The following is a 15,583-nucleotide window of genomic DNA, read 5'->3' as shown; positions in this document are numbered from 1 at the left end:
GGTGTGAGGTGATACCTCATTGTAGTTTTGATTTGCATTCCTCTAATAATTAGTGATGTTGAGCACCTTTTCATGTGTTTTTTTTGCCATCCATATGTCTTCTTTGTGGAAATGTCTATTTAGATCTTCTGCCCATTTTTTGATTGGGTTACTTGTTTTTTTGACATAAAACTGCACAAGTCGTTTGTATATTTTGAAGATTAATCCCTTGTTGGTTGCTTCGTTTGCAAATATTTTCTCCCATTCTGAAGGTTGTCTTTTTGTTTTGTTTATGCTTTCCTTTGCTGTGCAAAAGATTTTAAGTTTAATTAGATGCCATTTATTATTTTTGTTTTTTATTTTCATCACTCTAGGAGGTGGATCAAAAAAGATCTTGCTGCGATTTATGTCATAGAGTGTTCTGCCTATGTTTTCCTCTAAAAGTATTATAGTGTCCGGTCTTACATTTAGGTCTTTAATCCATTTTGAGTTTATTTTTGTGTATGGTGTAGGGAGTGTTCTAATTTCATTCTTTTACATGTAGCTGTCCAGTTTTCCCAGCACCACTTATTGAAGAGACCGTCTTTTCTCCATTGTATATTCTTGCCTCCTTTGTCAGAGATTAGGTGACCAAAAGTGTATGGGTTTATCTCTGGGCTTTCTATCCTGTTCCATTGATCTATATTTGTTTTTGTGCCTGTATCATACTGTTTTGATTACTGTAGCTTCATAGTATACTCTGAAGTCAGGGAGCCTGATTCCTCCAGCTCCATTTTTCTTTCTCAAGATTGCTTTGTCAATTCGGGGTCTTTTTTGTATCCATACAAATTGTAAAATTTTTTATTCTAATTCTGTGATAAATGCCATTGGTAATTTGACAGGGGTTGCACTGAATCTGTAGATTGCTTTAGATAGTATAGTCATTTTCACAATATTGATTCTTCCAACCAAGAACATGGTATATCTCTCCATCTGTTTGTGTCATCTTTGATATCTTTCATCAGTGTCTTATACTTTTCTGAGTACAGGTCTTTTGCCTCCTTAAGTAGGTTTATTCCTAGGTATTTTATTCGTTTTGTTGTGATGGTAAATGGGAGTGTTCCTTTAACTATTTTTTCTAATTTTTCACTGTTAGTGTATAGGAATGCAAGAGATTTCTGTGTATTAATTTGTATCCTGCAACTTTACCAAATTCATTGATCAGCTCTAGTAGTTTTCTGGTAGGGTCTTTAGGATTATCTATGTATAGAATCATGTCATCTGCAAACAGTGACAGTTTTACTTCTTCTTTTCCAATTTGGATTCTTTTATTTCTTGTTCTTCTCTGATTGCCGTGGCTAGGACTTCCCAAACTATGTTGAATAATAGTGGTGAGAGTGAACATCCTTGTCTTGTTCCTGATCTTAGAAGAAATGCTTTCAGTTTTTCACCATTGAGAATGATGTTTGCTGTGGGTTTGTCGTATATGGCCTTAATTATGTTGAGGTAGGTTCCATCTATGCCCACTTTCTGGAGAGTTTTTATCATATATGGGTGTTGAAGTTTGTCAAAAGCATTTTCTGCATCTATGGAGATGATCATATGGTTTTTATTCTTCAATTTGTTAATATGGTGTATCACATTGATTGATTTGCGTATATTGAAGAATCCTTGCATCCCTGGGATAAATCCCACTTGATCATGGTGTATGATCCTTTTAATGTGTTGCTGGATTCTGTTTGCTAGTATTTTCTTAAGGATTTTTGTGTCTATGTTCATCAGTGATATTGGACTATCATTTTCTTTTTTTGTGATATCTTTGACTGGTTTTGGTATCAGGGTGATAGTGGCCTCGTAGAATGGGCTTGGGAGTGTTCCTTTCTCTGCAATTTTTTTGGAAGAGTTTGAGAAGGATAGGTATTAGCTCTTCTCTAAATGTTTGACAGAATTCACGTGTGAAGCCATCTGGTCCCGGACTTTTGTTGTTGGAAGATTTTTAATAACAGTTTCAATTTCATTACTTGTGATTGGTCTATTCCTATTTTCTATTTCTTCCTGGTTCAGTCTTGGAAGGCTGTACCTTTCTAAGAATTTGTCCATTTCTTCCAGGTTGTCCATTTTATTGGCATATAATTGCTTGTAGTAATCTCTTATGAGCCTTTGTATTTCTGTGGTGTCAGTCGTAACTTCTTTTTCATTTCTAATTTTATTGATTTGAGTCCTCTCCCTTTTTTTCTTGATGAGTATGGCTAAGGGTTTATCAATTTTGTTTATCTTATGAAAGAACAAGATTTTAGTTTCACTAATCTTTTTTTTTATTGTTTTCTTTGTCTCTATTTCATTTATTTCTGCTCTGACCTTTATCATTTCTTTCCTTCTACTAACTTTGCGTTTTGCTTGTTTTTCTTTCTTTAGTTCCTTTAGGTGTAAGGTTAGGTTGTTTATGTGACATTTTTCTTGTTTCTAGAGGTAAGATTGTATTGCTATAAAGTTCCCTCTTAGAACTGCTTTTGCTGCATCCCATAGGTTTTGGGTCAACGTGTTTTCGTTGTCATGTGTTTCTAGGTATTTTTAATTTCCTCCTTCATTTCTTCAGTGATCCATTGGTTATCTACTACCATATTGTTTAGCTTCCACGTGTTTGTGCTTTTTACAGTTTTTTTTTTCCTGTAATTGATTTCTAACCTCATAGCGTTGTGGTTGGAAAAGATGCATGCTATGATTTCAATTTTCTTAAATTTACTGAGACTTGATTTGTGACCCAAGATGTGATCTATCCTGGAGAATGTTCTGTGTGCACTTGAGAAGAAACTCTATTCTGCTGCTTTCGGATGGAATGCCCTATAAATAACAGTTAAGTCTATCTGGTCTAACTAAATGTAAGGCCATACACTATAAAACTCTTAGAGGAAAACATAGGCAGAACACTCTATGACATAAATCACAGGAAGATCCTTTTTGACCCACTTCCTAGAGAAATGGAAATAAAAACAAAAGTAAACAAATGGGACCTAGTGAAACTTAAAACCTTTGCAAAGCAAAGGAAAACATAAACAAGACGAAAAGACAACCCTCAGAATGGGAGAAAATATTTGCAGTTGAAGCAACTGGCAAAGGATTAATCTCCACAATTTACAAGCAGCTCATGCAGCTCAATATCAAAAAAACAAACAACCCAATCCAAAAATGGGTTGGATAAATAGACATTTCTCCAGAGAAGATATACAGATTGCCAACAAATAAATGAAAGGATACGCAACATCACTAATCATTAGAGAAATGCAAATCAAAACTACAATGAGGTTATTACCTCACTCCAGTCAGAATGGCCATCATCAAAAAAATCTACAAACAATACAATCCTGCAGCCTGTGGAACAAAAACCACATTCACAGAAAGATAGACAAGATGAAAAGGCAGAGGGCTATGTACCAGATGAAGGAACAAGATAAAACCCCAGAAAAACACCTAAATGAAGTTGAGATAGGCAACCTTCCAGAAAAAGAATTCAGAATAATGATAGTGAAGATGATCCAGGACCTTGGAAAAAGAATGGGGGAAAAGATTGAGAAGATGTAAGAAATGTTTAACAAAGACCTAGAAGAATTAAAGAACAAACAAACAGATGAACAATACAAATAACTGAAATGAAAAATACACTAGAGAGAATCTATAGCAGAATAACTGAGGCAGAAGAAGGGATAAGTGCCCTGGAAGACAGAATGGTGGAATTCAATGCCACGGAACAGAATAAAGAAAAAAGAATGAAAAGAAATGAAGACAGCCTCAGAGACCTCTGGGACAACATTAAACACAACAACATTTGCATTATAGGGGTCTCAGAAGGAGAAGAGAGAGAGAAAGGGCCAGAGAAAATATTTGAAGAGATTATAGTCAAAAACTTCCCTAACGTGGGAAAGGAAATAGCCACCCAAGTCCAGGAAGCACAGAAAAACCCAAGGAAAAACCCACGCACGAAAAACCCAAGGAGAAACACGCCGAGACACATAGTAATCAAATTGGTAAAAATTAAAGACAAAGAAAAATTATTGAAAGCAGCAAGGGAAAAACAATAAATAACATACAAGGGAACTCCCATAAGGTTAACAGCTGATTTCTCAGCAGAAACTCTACAAGCCAGAAGAGAGTGGCATGACATAGTTAAAGTGATGAAAGGGAAGAACCTACAACCAAGATTACTCTACCCTGCAAGGATCTCATTCAGATTCGATGGAGAAATCAAAAGCTGTCCAGACAAGCAAAAGCTAAGAGAATTCAGCACCACCAAACCAGCTCTACAACAAATGCTAAATGAACTTCTCTAAGTGGGAAGCATAAGAGAAGGAAAGGACCGACAAAAACAAACCCAAAACAATTAAGAAAATGGTAATAGGAACATACGTATCAAAAATTACCTTAAACGTGAATGTATTAAATGCTCCAAACAAAAGACAGGCTCGCTGAATGGATACCAAAACAAGGCCCATATATATGCTGTCTACAAGAGACCCACCTCAGACCTAGGGACACATTCAGACTGAAAGTGAGGGGATGGAAAAAGATATTCCATGCAAATGGAAATCAAAAGAAAGCTGGAGTAGCAATACTCATATCAGATAAAATAGACTTTAAAATACAGAATGTTTCAAGAGACAAGGAGGGACACTACATAATGATCAAGGGATCAATCCAAGAAGAAGATATAACAATTATAAATATATATGTACCCAACATAGGAACACCTCAATACATAAGGCAACTGCTAACAGCTATAAAAGAGGCAATCGACAGTAACACAATAATAGTGGGGGAGTTTAACACCTCAATTACACCAATGGACAGATCATCCAAACAGAAAATTCATAAGGAAACACAAGCTTTAAATGATACAATAGACCAGATAGATTTAATTGATATTTATAGGACATCCCATCCCCAAACAGCAGATTACACTTTCTTCTCAAGTGCGCACGGAACATTCTCCACGATAGATCACATCCTGGGCCACAAATCAAGTCTCAGTAAATTTACAAAAATTGAAATCATATCAAGCATCTTTTCTGACCACAATGCTATGAGATTAGAAATCAATTACAGGGGAAAAAAACATAAAAAACACAAACACACGGAAGCTAAACAATATGTTACTAAATAACCAAGAGATCACTGAGGAAATCAAAAAATACCTAGAGACAAATGACAAAGAAAACACGATGATCCAAAACCTATGCGATGAAGCAAAAACAGTTCTAAGAGGGAAGTTTATAGCAATATAAGCTTACCTCAAGAAACAAGAGAAATCTCAAACAATCTAACCTTACACCAAAAGGAACTAGAGAAAGAAGAACAAACAAAACCCAAAGTTAGCAGAAGGAAAGAAATCATGAAGATCAGAGCAGAAATAAATGAAACAGAAACAAAGAAAACAATAGCAAAGATCAATAAAACTAACAGCTGGTTCTTTGAGAAGATAAACAAAATTGATAAACCATTAGCCAAACTCATCAAGAAAAAGAGGGAGAGGACCCAAATCAATAAAATTAGAAATGAAAAAGGAGAAGTTACAACAGACACCGCAGAAATACAAAGCATCCTAAGAGACTACTACAAGCAACTCTATGACAATAACATGGACAACCTGGAAGAAATGGGCAAATTCTTAGAAAGGTATAACCTTCTAAGACTGAACCAGGAAGAAACAGAAAATATGAACAGACTAATCACAAGCACTGAAATTGAAACTGTGATTAAAAATCTTCCAACAAACAAAAGTCCAGGACCAGATGGCTTCACAGGTGAATTCTATCAGACATTTACAGAAGAGTTAACACCCATCCTTCTCAAACTCTTCCGAAAAACTGCAGAGGAAGGAACACTCCGAAACTCATTCTATGAGGCTACCATCACCCTGATACCAAAACCAGTCAAAGATACTACAGAAAAAGAAAATTACAGACCAATATCACTGATGAATATAGATGCAAAAATCCTCAATAAAATACTAGCAAACAGAATCCAGCAACATATTAAAAGGATCATACACCATGATTAAGTGGGATTTATCCCAGGGATGCAAGGATTCTTCAATATACGCAAATCAATCAATGTGATACACCATATTAACAAATTGAAGAATAAAAACCATATGATCATCTCCATAGATGCAGAAAATGCTTTTGACAAACTTCAACACCCATATATGATAAAAACTCTCCAGAAAGTGGGCATAGATGTAACCTAGCTCAACATAATAAAGGCCATATATGACAAACCCACAGCAAACATCATTCTCAATGGTGAAAAACTGAAAGCATTTCCTCTAAGATCAGGAACAAGACAAGGATGTTCACTCTCACCACTATTATTCAACATAGTTTTGGAAGTCCTAGCCACGGCAATCAGAGAAGAAAAAGAAATAAAAGGAATACAAATTGGGAAAGAAGAAGTAGAACTGTCACTGTTTGCAGATGACATGATACTATACATAGAGAATCCTGAAAATGCCACCAGGAAACTACTAGAGCTAATCAATGAATTTGGTAAAGCTGCAGGATACAAAATTAATGCACAGAAATCTCTTGCATTCCTATACACTAATGATGAAAAATCTGAAAGAGAAATTAAGGAAACACTCCCATTTACCATTGCAACAAAAAGAATAAAATACCTAGGAATAAACCTACCTAGCGAGACAAAAGACCTGTATGCAAAAAACTATAAGACACTAATGAAAGATATCAAAGATGATACAAACAAACAGATATACCATGTTCTTGGATTGGAAGAATCAATATTGTGAAAATGACTATACTACCCAAAGCAATCTACAGATTCAATGCAGTCCCTATCAAATTAGCAATGGCATTTTTTTTACAGAACTAGAACAAAAAATCTTAAAATGTGTATGGAGACACAAAAGACCCCGAATAGCCAAAGCAGTCTTGAGGGAAAAAAATGGAGCTGGAGGAATCAGACTCCCTGACTTCAGACTACAAACCTATAGTAATAAAGACAATATGGTAGTGGCACAAAAAGAGAAATATAGATCAATGGAACAGGATAGAAAGCCCAGAGATAAACCCACACACCTATGGTCAACTAATCTATGACAAAGGAGGCAAGCATATATAATAGAGAAAAGACTGTCTCTTCAATAAGTGGTGCTGGGAAAACTGGACAGCTACATGTAAAATAATGAAATTAGAACACTCCCTAACACCATACACAAAAATAAACTCAAAATGGATTAGAGACCTAAATATGAGACTGGACACTGTAAAACTCTTAGAGGAAAACATAGGAAGAACACTCTTTGACATAAATCACAGCAAGAACTTTTTTGATCCACCTCCTAGAGAAATGGAAATAAAAACAAAAATAAACAAATGGGACCTAATGAAACTTAAAACCTTTTGCAAAGCAAAGTACAAACACGACAAAAGGACAACCCTCAGAATGGGAGAAAATATGTGCAAATGAATCAACGGACAAAGGATTAATCTCCAAAATATATAAACAACTCATGCAGCTCAATATTAAAAAAACAAAGAACCCAATCCAAAAATGGGCAGAAGATCTAAATAGACATTTCTCCAAGAAGACATACAGATGGCCAAGAAGCACATGAAAAGCTGCTCACCATCACTAATTATTAGAGAAATGCAAATTAAAACTACAATGAGATATCAACTCACACCAGTTAGAGTGGACATCATCAGAAAATCTACAAACAACAAATGCTGGAGAGGGGGTGAAGAAAAGGGAACCCTCTTGCACTGTTGGTCCGAATGTAAATTGATACAGCCACTATGGAGAACAGTATGGAGGTTCCTTAAAAAACTAGAAATAGAATTACCATATGACCCAGCAATCCCACTACTGGACATATACTGAGAGAAAACCATAATTCAAAAAGACACATACACCCCAATGTTCATTGCAGCACTGTTTACAATAGCCAGGTCATGGAAGCAACCTAAATGCCCATCGACAGATGAATGGATAAAGAAGATGTGGTACATATATACAATGGAATATTACTCAGCCATAAAAAGGAATGAAATTGGGTCATTTGTAGAGATGTGGTTCAATCTAGAGACTGTCATACAGAGTAAGTCAGAAAGAGAAAAACAAATATCGTATATTAATGCATATATGTGGAACGTAGAAAAATGGTACAGATGAACCGGTTTACAGGGCAGAAATTGAGACACAGATGTAGAGGACAAATGTATGGACACCAAGTGGGGAAAGCGGTGCGGGGTGGTGGTGGTGGTGGTGTGATGAATTGGGAGATTGGGATTGACATGTATACACTAATATGTATAAAATGGATAAGTAATAAGAACCTGTTGTATAAAAAAGCAAATAAAATAAATTCAAAAATTCAAAAAAAAAAACCTATAAGACAATCTACAAACAATAAATGCTGGAGAGGGTGTGGAGAAAAGGGAACCCTCTTCCACTATTGGTGGGAATGTAAATTGATACAGCCACTACGGAGAACAGTATGGAGTTTCCTTAGAAAACTAAAAATAGAACTGCCATATGACCCAGCAATCCCACTACTAGGCATATACCCTGAGAAAACCATAGTTCCAAGAGAGACATGTACCACAATGTTCATTGCAGCACTATTTACAATAGCCAGGACATGGAAGCAGCCTAAGTGTCTATCAACAGGTGAATGGATAAAGAAGATGTGGCACATATATACAATGGGATATTACTCTGCCATAAAAAGAAATGAAATTGAGTTATTTGTAGTGAGGTGGATAGACCTAGAGTCGGTCATACAGAGTGAAGTAAGTCAGAAAGAGAAAAACAAATACTATATGCTAATATATATGGAATCTAAAAAAAGAAATGGTTCTGATGAACCCAGGGGCAGGACAGGAATAAAGACGCAGATGTAGAGAATGGGCTTGAGGACACGGGGAGGGGGAAGGGTAAGCTGGGACCAAGTGAGAGAGTGGCGTGGACAGATATACACTACCAAATGTAAAACAGATAGCTAGTGGGAAGCAGCCACATAGCACAGGGAGATTAACTCAGTGCTTTGTGACCACCTAGAGGGGTGGGATAGGGAGGGTGAGAGGGAGACACAAGAGTGAGGAGATATGGGGATATATGTATATGTATAGCTGATTCACTATGTTATAAAGCAGAAACTAACACACCATTGCAAAGCATTCATACGCCAATAAAGTTGTTAAAAAAATGTCTATCTGGTCTAATGTGTCATTTAAGGCCTGTGTTCCTCTATTAATTTTTTTTTTTTTTTTTTTTTTTTGTGGTATGCGGGCCTCTCACTGTCGTGGCCTCTCCCGTTGCGGAGCACAGGCTCCGGACGTGTAGGCTCAGCGGCCATGGCTCACGGGCCCAGCCGCTCCGCGGCATGTGGGATCCTCCCAGACCGCGGCATGAACCTGTGTCCCCTGCATCGGCAGGCGGACTCTCAACCACTGCGCCACCAGGGAAGCCCCCTCTATTAATTTTATGTCTGGATGATCTGTCCATTGATGAAAGTGGGGTGTTAAAGTCCCCCACTATTATTGTGCTACTGTCGATTTCTCCTTTATGGCTGTTAGTATTTTTCTTATATATTGAGGTGCTCCTATGCTGGGTGCATATATATTTACAATTGTTATATCTTCTTGGATTGATCCTTGATCATTGTGTAGTGTCCTTCTTTGTCCCTCATAAGAGTCTTTACTTTAAAGTCTATTTTGTCTTATATGAGTATTGCTACTCTCACTTTGTTTTGATTTCCATTTGCATGGAATACCTTTTTCCATACCCTCACTTTCAGTCTGTATGTGGCCCTAGGTCTGAAATGGGTCTATTGTAGACAGCATATATATGGCTCTTGTTTCTGTATGCATTCAGCTGGTCTATGTCTTTTGGTTGGAGCATTTAATCCATTTACATTTAAGGTAGTTATCGATATGTATGTTCCTAGTGCCATTTTCTTAATTGTTTTGGGTTTGTTTTTGTAGGTCTTTTTTCTTCCCTTCCTCTTTTGTTCTCTTCTCTTGTGTTTCTTGTCTAGAGAAGTTCCTTTAGCATTTGTTGTAAAGCTGGTTTGGTGGTGCTGCATTCTTTTAACTTTTGCTTGTCTGGAAAGCTTTTGATTTCTCCTTCAAATATGAATGAGAGCCTTGTGCGTAGAGTATTCTTGGTTGTAGGTTTTTCCCTTTCGTCGTTTTAAATATATCCTGCCACTCCCTTCTGGCTTGAAGAGTTTCTGCTGAAAAATCAACTGATAACCTTATGGGGATTCCCTTGTATATTATTTGTTGCTTTTCCCTTGTTGCTTTTAATAGTTTTTCTTTGTATTTAATTTTTTTTTTTTTTTTTTTTTTTGCGGTACGCGGGCCTCTCACTGCTGTGGCCTCTCCTGTTGCGGAGCACAGGCTCCAGACGCACAGGCCCAGCGGCCACGGCTCACGGGCCCAGCCGCTCTGCGGCATGTGGGATCCTCCCGGACTGGGGCATGAACCCGCATTCCCTGCATTGGCAGGCAGACTCTCAACCACTGCGCCACCAGGGAAGCCCCTGTATTTAATTTTTGTTAGTTTTATTGATATGTGTCTCAGAGCATTCCTCCTTGGGTTTATCCTGTATGGGACTCTGCATTTCCTGGACTTTGATGACTATTCCCTTTCCCATGTTAGGGAAATTTTTGACTATAATCTCTTCAAATACTTTCTCAGGCCGTTTCTCTTTTTCTTCTTCTTCTGGGACCCCTATAATTTGAATGTTGGTGCATTTAATGTTGTCCCAGAGATCTCTGAGACATTTCTTTTCATGTTTTATGCTTTTAAAAAAAATTTTGGCTGCACTGCACAGCTTGTGGGATCTTAGTTCCCAAACCAGGCCCTCAGCAATGAAAGTGTGGCATCCTAACCACTCAACTGCCAGGGAATTCCCTCTTTTGTCTTTACCCTGTTCCATGGCAGGGATTTCAACCATTCTGCCTCCAGGTCATTTATCCGTTCTTTTGCTTCAGTTATTCTGCTATTGATTCCTTCTAGTGTATTTTTCATTTCAGTTATTGCTCATCTCTGTTTGTTCTTTAGTTCTTCTAGGTCTTTGTTAAAATTTTCTTGTATCTTCTCGATCCGCCTCCATTTTTTTCCTGAGATCTTGGATCATCTTGACTATCATCACTCTGAATTCTTTTTCATGTAGATTGCTTATCTTCTCTTCACTTAGTTGTTTTTGTAGGTTTTTATCTTGCTCCTTCGTCTGCAACATATTTCTTTGTCATCTCATTTTGTCAAACTTACTGTGTTTGTGGTCTCCCTTCCACAGGCTGCAGAATTGTACTTCCTCTGGTGTCTGCCCCCTTGATGGGTGAGGTTGGTCCAGAGGCTTGTGCCATTTTTCCCTTGATAGGGGGTTTGATTGGTGTTATAGTGATCAGAGCCTGCCCTAGAAATTGATCAGGGCCTCCCCTTTGCTCTGTGGTTGTCACTGACCTGTCAGGGGTGGGGTCTGCTCCCTAGCTGTTGGGGTAGAGGCCCAAAGATCTATTTCTTAGCTGTGATTCTGATCTGCAATGTGAGATATGTGGGATTGGAGCACTCCCACTGGGAGAGAAGCCACTGTGTATTTCTCCTCTGAAGCTGTTTACCTGTGAATATGCTCTGTTGTATCCCCTTCTGCCCATTGTGAGGGCTCACAAAGTATATTGTTGGCACTGCTCTCAGTCCCACCTTAACTGTGGGTATGCCGGCGATCAGCCCTGTTGACTCTCACGTGTTGTTTTCACCCGGCCACCGGCGCAGGTCCACTGAGGTCAGGTCCCAAGACTGCAGTAGTTGTACACCTGTACCCACTGTGGGAGCTAAGGAGGCAGCGCAAACTCTGGTCTGGCCCAACCCCCATGAGTACATGCCCAAAGAGCCCACAGCTGCTAAAGCCAGACCCGTTGCGGCTGCAAGAGCACTTGTCCTTTCGGATGTTTCACAGGTGCTGAATTAGGGAAGGCATCAGTGGAGGTGTAACTCCACAGTTTGTGCAGCTGCAAGGAGAAATTTCAGCTCTTCTTCCTTAGTCACACAGCCCCTGGGGATCAGCTGTGGTTTCAGCCCCTCCTCTGGGCAGATTTCCTAGTGGGGGTAGTTATCCACATCCTCCTGGGACAGCAGAGCAGGTCCTGACACCCACTGGTGAATTTCCTAGTAGTGAGAGCTATTCGTGCCCTCCTGGGACAGCAAGGTAGATCCTGTGGCCCGCTGGCAGAATTCCTAGTTTCGGGAGCTGTCCACACCCTTACAGGTCAGCAGGGGCGGGTTCTGTGACCTGCTGGCAGAATTCCTAGTTTTGGGAGCTGTCCACGCCCTCCTGGGTCAGTAGGGGTGGGCCTGGTGTCTGCCTGTGGGTCTGGAAGAGGCAGCCAGTGCCCACCTCTGGAGCCCAAGATGGTGGTGGCTTCTCGCACCTGCCCCCAGAACTCCTGTAGGTGGTGTCCTGTTGCCTGGGAGCACTCACAGGGATAGAAGTTCTTACGGTGTTCCCTCTCCTCTTCTCATGCGCCTCCCAATAATGGTTCCTTGCCTCTCTGGTGGGCCCAGGCTTCTTCCTAGTACACCCTCAGTTGCTGTGGCCCAACCTCTTCAGGCTCTTTCTGCACCTAACCCTGGTTCTCTCTCTGGGCCTGAGCTTAGGAGTCTGAGCTTTAGTACCTGACCCTCAACCTCACTAACAGAGGAGTATCTCAGGTTTGAGAGTGCAGGGTGGGGGTGCTGACCCTCTGTGCAGGTTAGTCTCCATTTCGCCTTTCACAAACCAGTTGCTGCTTCCCCTTTTAGGCTCCAAAACTCCCCCTCTGTCTTAATTTCTCCACTTGCGAGAAACCTTCCCACAGTGCAGGAAACTTTCCTCCTTCACAGCTCCCTCCCCAGGGTGCAGCCCTGTCCTGATTCCTTCTTTTTCTTTTTCCTTTTGTCCTACCCAGTTACGTGGAGGTTTTCTTGTCTTTTCGGACATCTGAGGTCTTCTGTCGGCATTCAGTAGCTGTTCTGTGTGAATCATTCTGCTTGTAGATCTATTTTCAATGTTTCTGTGGAGGGAGGTGAACTCTACTTCCTATCCCTCGGCCATTGTGATTGAGCAGTGACTTTCTAATACCTTAATTCTTCCTACATATATTAGTTGCTTTCTAAGGAAGATACTTCTCTTCTCATTAAATTTTTCATTTATTAATTTATATCGGTGTGAACTGATGGGTTCCTATTTAATTCTATAGGTTATAATCTGCTATCATCATAATTTTGGTGCTCAAATTGACCCAGATTTGGCCACTGGGAGCCCTTCAGCCTGGCTTCTGCATTCTTTTGACATGTCCCCCTCACTTTTGATTATTTCTTACATCAAGATATTACAGACTTGGAAGAAATAGAAAATATATATTGGTCTTTGCCCCTAGACCCTGGCACAGAGCTCCTGAAAACCTTGTAATTTCTTTTTTTTAAATTGTGAATAATATTTTATTTAGTCATTTTTGTTTACAACTGAAACTATGGGAATTCAAAATTAATATACTTACCCATGAACTTCTTATAGACACCAGAAAATGTTTCAACTTTGTATTGCACATTGTTCTGCTGTGCTTTATCCAAATGAACCTTTATGAGCCAGCTGCCATCCAGTTTCTTGCGGATTCTCTTGCCCACAATCTCACTTGGGAAAACCAAGTCCTCCAGGATCACATCATGCACGGCTGTCAGAGTGCAGCTCCTGGGATACTTGCTTATTTTTGTATGGCTTTTTCGAGTTGGCTTAGGCAGAATTCTCCTCTGAGTGACAAAGACAACATGTCTCCTGCTGAACTTCTTCTCCAACTCACACAATAGCTGGACCTGGAGTTTCTGGAAAGATTTCAATTGAGGAATGAGAACAAAGGTTATAATAGCTTTCCGACCACCACTAACTTCAATGTCCTTGGCAATTTTGATGTTCAGCTCTCGCAGCTGGGCCTTGAGGTCCAAGTTCATCTCCAGCTCCACGAGGGCCTGGAAGATTCCAGATTTGAACTCCCAGCTTCTCACAATTGGGCTTCATGACCTTCACACTGGAACTGAACATGGCCTTGACCTTGCCAATGAGGCTAACTAACATTTGTTCCTCACCCACCCCCACATTTGGAGGCCTAGGTCTCAGGAGAGCTCGTTAAATCCCAGAGGCAAAGGGGAAGAGGTGGGAATGGCGCCAGTAGAGAAACCGGAAGAACCACAGAGAAACGGTGGAAGCCTAGAGAGTCCCAGGAAGCACCCTTGTATTTTCTTAAGTGATAACAGCACTAGGAGCATCTTTTGTTCTAATATTTGGTCTTTGAACTGGATCATGACACAGAGCTTCTGAAATTCTTATAATTTCCTGGATGATAGGCGTGTCCTTTGTTCTAATGAGGTGATTCTGAGAGAGCTCCTGGATGGACTAACGATGAAGGCTGGTCATTGAAAAGATCAATATATAATCAGAGTGTGGAATTTTCAGCTTTACACCCCCTTTTCTTGAGAAGGGAAAGGACTGAAATAGGGTTTTCCAAAAGTGTCAAAAATTAAGTGTTTTGTATGAGTAGTAAAGGAGACACACAGGAGAAAGACTCATAGGAGGCAAAACTGACCGTTTCCCACTCAGAAGGGGAAGAATTGTAGATTTTTCTAACGTAGTGGTATTCCCTAGAAGAGCTGCCACAGTATCACCTGGAAAGTTGTTAGAAATACTCATTCTTGGGAACATGATACACTGAATCAGAAATGGTGAGTGGGGGCTTCCCTGGTGGCGCAGTGGTTGAGAATCCGCCTCCCAATGTGGGGGATACAGGTTCGAGCCCTGGTCCGGGAAGATCCCACATGCCACGGAGCAACTAAGCCTGTGCGCCACACTACTGAGCCTGCGCTCTAGAGCCCGCGTGCCACAACTACTGAAGCCCGTACGCCTAGAGCCCATGCTCCACAAGAGAAGCCACCGCAGTGAGAAGCCCATGCACCGCAATGAAGAGTTGTCCCCGCTCGCCGCAACTAGAGAAAGCCCACGCGCAGCAACGAAGACACAATGCAGCCAAAAATAAATAAATAAATTAAAAAAAAAAAAAAGAAATGGTGAGTGGGGCCCAGCAATCTGCTTTAATGAGACCCTCCACATCACTGGGACTGTTGATAAAGTTCGAAAAACATTGCCCTATTTCCCTCTTATGTTCAATACCCATGATAGGATCTCTTTATGAGCAGACTGACCACTTTCTTCAGGGGCAGAGCTAAGAGGTTATCTTGGAGTGAAGGCTACCACAGACATGCTTTGCATATGTGGAGTAGAGAGCAAGGGAAGGACCTGACTAGTTCATCTATTCTCCTCATGCAGTTGTTTCATGAATGGCTGATGATTGCCCATGGTTTCCTCCTGCTGACTTGTTGAACTAGGCAAATGACAAAATGCCACATTGGCTCACAGGTGACCAATCCATGATTAGATTCACACTCAGGCCATTCTAATTATAGATGATTAGCTGATTTATTCATTACTCCACAGCACTTCTCTTTTTTACCACACTACACAGCATTACAAGAATGTTCTGGTCTTCTGGGTGCATTAAGTGAGAGATAATCCCATGTTT

General features: G+C 40.0%; 1 pseudogene across 1 annotated transcript; it reads right to left on the bottom strand.

The window, feature by feature from the left end:
- Positions 1 to 13,484: 13,484 nt before the first annotated feature.
- Positions 13,485 to 15,163, bottom strand: LOC307192173 (small ribosomal subunit protein eS7-like; annotated as a pseudogene). The gene has a single exon. The product of its transcript is annotated as a small ribosomal subunit protein eS7-like (transcript).
- Between the last annotated feature and the right edge of the window lie 420 nt (positions 15,164 to 15,583).

This window comes from Stenella coeruleoalba, assembly GCF_951394435.1.
Source record: "Stenella coeruleoalba genome assembly, chromosome: 10".
Classification (NCBI taxonomy): domain Eukaryota; kingdom Metazoa; phylum Chordata; class Mammalia; order Artiodactyla; family Delphinidae; genus Stenella; species Stenella coeruleoalba.
The sequence above is the reverse complement of the archived record's forward strand: the minus strand, read 5'-3'. Positions and strand labels throughout refer to the sequence as shown.